Source organism: Cuculus canorus, chromosome Z (genome assembly GCF_017976375.1).
Source record: "Cuculus canorus isolate bCucCan1 chromosome Z, bCucCan1.pri, whole genome shotgun sequence".
In the NCBI taxonomy this organism is placed as follows: domain Eukaryota; kingdom Metazoa; phylum Chordata; class Aves; order Cuculiformes; family Cuculidae; genus Cuculus; species Cuculus canorus.
The window spans coordinates 24,119,908-24,125,907 of NC_071441.1; positions in this window are offsets into that span (position 1 = coordinate 24,119,908).

Here is a 6,000-nt window from a genome sequence, read left to right on the forward strand (position 1 = left end):
GAGTGCTGGGTGCTCTTCAAAAATGAAATCCTAGCAGCTCAAGAGCAAGCCATCCCCATGTGCCAGAAAAGGAGCCAGCGGGGGAAAAAGCCAGCTTGGTTGAGTAGGGAGATCTTGAGAGGCATCAAAAAGAAGAGGAATGTCTATGAGCTTTGGATGAAGGGACAGGCATCTTGGGTGGACTACGGGGAGGAAGTGAGATCGTGCAGGGAAAAAATCAGGAGGGCTAAGGCCCAACTAGAAATCAAATTGGCTAAGTCTGTGAAAGATAATAAAAAATCTTTCTACAAATACATTAACAAGAAAAGGAGGACTAGGGAGAATATTCAGTCCTTATTGGATGCAGAAGGAACAACAGTGACAGGGGATGAGGACAAGGCTGAAGTAATGCTGTCGTCTTTAATAGTAAGGAAAGTTGTTCCCTCTGTATACAAACCCAGGAGTTAGAGGAGCAGAATGAGGCTCCCGTGATCCAAGAGGAGGCGGTCAGAGACTTGCTTCCCCAGCTAGACACCCACGAGTCTATGGGGCTGGATGGGATCCACCCAAGGGTCTGCCCAGGGAGGTGGTTGAGTCACCTTCCCTGGAGTTGTTTATGGGACAGGTGGATGAGGTGCTGAGGGGCATGGTTTAGGTATTGTTAGGAATGGTTGGACTCAATGATCCAGTAAGTCCTCTCCAACCTAGTGATTCTATGATTCTATGATTCTATGTAATAATGCTGATCAATACTCATGAAATTTTCAGTAGAGTTCAACCCAGTAAATTGCTTCTGACATTGCAGTGGTTTATATATGACTGTTATTGGCTTAATTAAATATACATGTGTACGTTCTCCCTTGCCTGCCCTTGACTCTTCCTAATGAGCTCATCTTTTCATAGCCTTCATTTACCATAACCACCACCTTTAAGCAACAGGAAAAAAAAAACCCAATTGGGTTAAATTTAATATTAAATGTTTTCTAGGTATTAGATTCACACAGTTGCACACTCAGGCTAACTGTTCTAATTCTTCTTATGAAAAAAATATCAGTGTCACTGATAAAAAAAACATTTTCTCAGAGAAAATTATTTGGCCATAATTATTCTGATCAGCTTATGAATTATTATTTACTAATATTTTATTAAAATTTTATAAACCACCATAAAACCAAGAAGGCAATAAGGAACAAGTAATATTTTTTTAATTAAGAAAATGACTATGTTTTAGAAGTTGATTTGTATTTAAACTTGACACAGAATAAATGATCAAGTTCACTCTCGTAATGGGATAACAGTGAGATCTTTGAATACAGGCAACAGTTTACAACCAAAAGGCAGTAGACTAGGATACCCTGCTGGCTAGTTAACTTATGAATGAAGTTGACTTAGACCATCATTATATTAGTGGTGGCTGAAGGAAAAAATGCACCAAACTGAATTAATTTATTTAAATTCAGATGGTATTGCTAGATCAAGACAAACTCATCACTCTAAATCTTATTCATCTCCTCTACTATATTTTCTGCTTTGATCTGACTTCATTTTTGCCTTCAGTGTTTGACATGTGACTGCCACAATTGTCCAGCCTTATTCCACTGCCAGAAGAACTCATCTGAGCATGTGGCTGATGTCACCTTTGTACAGCGAATGTACTTTGCTGATAATGTAGACTTCTGAATTTTATTTCTTAGCTGTTTTTCTTCTATATTAAGAATTGACTTAAACACATATAGGTCTCTACTTTTTCTTATTGGATGGAATTTTTACCCATCTAACCTTTTGTACTTGATTTGGCTGGGATAGGGCAAATTTTACTTCATACCAACTCATATGGTGCTGTGTTTTAGATTTGTGACTAAAGCAGTGTTGATAACACACTATTTTACCTATTGCTGAGCAGTACTTAGAATCATAGAGTCATTAGGTAGGAAAAAGACCTTAGAGATCATCAGCTCCGACTGTACCTGTCTGCTACTAAATCATGTCCCCAAGCACTTCATCTACCTGTTTTTTAATCACCTCCGGGAATGGTGACTGAGCCAGCAACCTAGGCAGCCTCTGCCAGTGCCTGATAACCATTTCTGTGAAGAAATTTTTCCTAATGTCCAATCTAAATTTCCCCTGATGCAGCTTAAGGCCATTCCCTCCTGTCCTATCACCTGTCACTTGGGAGAAGAGAGCAACACCCACCTCTCTGCAACCTTCTTTTAGATAGTTGTAGAGAATGACAAGGTCTCCCCTCAACCTCCTCTTCTCTAGGCTAAAGACTTGGACAATGTCAAGGCCTCTGTTTCTCAAGCTGTCCCCAGCAAATTGGCTGGGAGTGCACAGAGGTTGGAACACAGCCAGAACAGCGGACCCCAAAGGGACATCCCATACCATATGACATCATACTCCATCATAAAAGCTGAGGGAAAGAAGGAGGAAGGGGAGAGGTTTGGAGTCATGGTGTTTGTCTTCCCAAGTAACCGTTATACATGATGAAGCCCTGCTTACCCGGGTATGGCTGAACACCTGCCTGCTGATCAGAAGTAGTGAATCAATTTCTTACATTGTTTTCCTTAAGTGTGCAGCTTTTGCTTTCCTTATTAAACTATCTTTATCTCCACCCAGGAGTTTTTGCACTTTTACCGTTGAGATTCTCTCCCCCATCCTACTGTGAGTGGAGGGGGGAGTGAGCGAGAAGCTGCTTGGGGCGGAGCTGCCCAAGGGGAAAAACCATAATAGCTGTCTTCCTCAGATATTGCTTCTTGTAGTTTTGGGTGCTGAGTTACAGAGTGCTGTGAACTCTCACTTAGCTTCATTACAGACTCTGACTTCCTGTCCCTGACAAAGCCTTATTGTTCCATCAGGAATTCATTGCACTCCCCTATCTCCACCCAACCCCAGTAACATCTCAGAGCTTCTTGTCCCGGAATCTGTTCCTGGTCCACTCTCTCAGTAGGTGTTCAGCCCTTCAAAATCCTACGACTTCTTTTTAAAATGAGGTTAGGCACACACTCTTTTTGCACTTTGTTTAAAATAGAAATGTTTTCAAATGTTTCACTTCTATATGGAGTGTCATTCTCCATTCTGTTGCCATTGCCCGACTTAACTAAATGGCATTTCAAACCCAACTGTCTGATGCTTGCAAAGTGAATTTTTGTTTAAACTGCTCCCAAACTAATTTCTACAGACCCAAAGTCTGTACCCAACTGCACGCATTTTAAACTGTAATGGGGCTTTTAACTGTTTCATCTTCCCAGTCACGGTTTCTTTCCTCTGTAAGTGGTGACAAGGCATTGCTCAGATTGTGGTTTTACAGTCACCCTAATCCAATAGAAATGCTGGCTGTAATTAAAGGTGATGACCCCTTCATCACTCCCTGCTTTGGCTGTACCTCCTGCAACTCACCTTGGAGTAATGCTAGCGGCTATGTAGGCAAATGCAAACTTGTTTTTCCTTTCCTTTGGTTACTTTTCAGCTATGTCAGTTTCCTGACCTAACTTGCTGGAGAGATGCAGAAATCCAGCCAGTTCAAATGGAGGAGGAGGGAAGGAGGGCACAAAAACCCCCACCAGCTTGGGCAGGAGGAAGAAGATGCGACTTTATCCTGATGTCTTAATCTTCCTGTGAGAAATCTACTTACTTTGTGTTTGCCTGCAATAGCCTTCCTATAACAAGGCACCCTTTTCAGACCTAGATACAATATTGAGCTTGTAAATTCAGGTTCACTCCTGCAGCTAGAATGAAGATACAGGTGAAATTCTTTTAGCATCAGGTGTAAGATCCTTGTTTGATTTAAACAGAATAAAGATTTCACTTTAGGGAACATAGAAATCAAAGTAGTCCTTATTGCTTCCTGCATGCTAAACATATTTTTCAATCTGTTTAAGCATGATTAGAGTGCTAAGATCAGCGAAGATCCCAAAAGCAGAACCGATCAGAGCCTGTAGAAAACAATTTAACATATGGTGAACAAAGTAGTATGGGCAAACAGGGTAGTTCTACTGTTAAAACACTGAACACAGCCCTCAGTTGTAACCTTCGAGTGTACTGATTATTTCAACTCTGATTTCAACCTTGTGGATGCATCTACACTGCAGATTTGGTGGGTTACCTCACAGCAGGGTAACGGAAACTGTTTAGCAAGTGCGCCATGGACCTGTTCAGGTGCCTCCTGAAAATTTACTCTCCTGTAGAGAGAGTGACTTGAGGTTAGCCAGTGACGCTGAAATTTCTCTTAATTCAAACCAGGTGTTTTAATTTGAAATCTAAACACAGCAAACTGCTACAAAATGTGTAAAGATACAGGGAGTAGAAATGAAGGACAAATTCAATATTTTTATTCTAAAATGCAAGTCCAAAGGTCTTCTTTCTCTTTATTTCCAGCTCAAAAGCATAGATGCTTATCCACTGATAGCTAGATCATAATTGATTCAAAGTTGTCAAACTATTCTTCTGTTGAGCACACACTCTTTGGAAACTTCATTCAGATTAAGAACATTGCATTTATCCAAGAGAAGACAGTTTTGGAAATCACCATATAATTCTGCTTCCTCTTTGGAAATTAATGTCACCTTTGCACAGGTAATATGCTATTTCTTGTGTTTGAAGAATCTCTTACTACTCTTGCCCTCATCTACTAAATAAGGAAGGGTGTAAATTTGCATCTTAGCTTTCTCCATGTATTGGCTTTATATTATTTCAATCAAAAAGCTGGTAACAATTATCTGATAATAGCATACACATGATAATTCTACTCATGGGTTGAATGAGACCAGACACAATAGTAACCAACTTATTTAAGATCATAATGTATTTCGAGAAGATTTGGATTTGGGTTTAAGGCTTTTTCTAAGTGCTCCTTAGAATAACGATTGTGCTTGTCTCTTCCACATGTTGTGAATAACTTTAGAAAGCACAGTGCCGAGCATTTGGAAGTGATCCAAAATAAGAACCTGTTAAGAGTTGTAAGAACAAAGCTGCAAAAATTTTAACCTATTACTCTTTGAGTACAGAATCACAATATACAGTGGAAGGATTTAATTCCTCAGTGGCAGTTATTCTATATATTTTTTTGCCTTCTAAGCAGCTCCAGTGATTGTGATGATGTGAGGGTTTAATGCACTAATGCTTGTTCAAAATGCTAATTTACTGACCTTAAGCAGCATGAGCTGAAGATATTTGTAGCTTGTCACTGCCTGAAGTCTTGGATGTTGAATGGGAAAGCAGCAAGTGCTTCCTTCAATTGTTCATTTCTGACTGTCAGCTTGGACTCTTGGCATTCCATCAACATCTGGGAGCAGCTGGCTTATTTTACCTTGTATGCACTAATGTTGACAGAGTATTTAAAATGACATTAGTAAGAATGGTCTGTGCTACATGACCCATGATCCAAGGTCAGTTTCCAATTTTAAAGCATTGCAGCAGAGGAAAGTGCAGGACAGTATCACTTTGAGCAGTTCTAGAGACCCTAATGGGCTCTGAAAGACCAAACAACAGATGGAAAGGAGCATCTAAGGCATTTCTCTTCAGAATAGGCTTAAGGCAAGTCTTTGCTTTTCAGAAGAAGCAGCTGAAGAAAGAGTTTTTAATGCTTGAATGAGTTCAGTGCAAAGTAGGGATTCTTAAAATGTTTTCCCTTTTAATATGAACATATAATTTAAGAAGCATAGACTAAGAAGTAATAGAAACAGGGTTCATGGCAGAATGTCAGTTTTACTTACGTGCTGAACAGGACTGCACCTCTGATCGTTTAGATATTCAGACTCGTACACGTGAAAAGGCATATCTTTTGTATAAAGACTCCCAAATGAACAAACTACCTGCCTGATTTTCCCAACCATATCCTTCGTTCTAAGAACCTACAAATAAAATATACCCTGGGTGCATCTCAACAAAATATCATGGGTGTTCTATTAAACACAGTTCACGTTTGCTGTTTACGTACACAGTGCTTATCTCTTACAGAAGTCTCTTATGTCACCTCAGCAAAGAATACTTAACATTTATTTAAGTGTGAAGGGAGACACCACC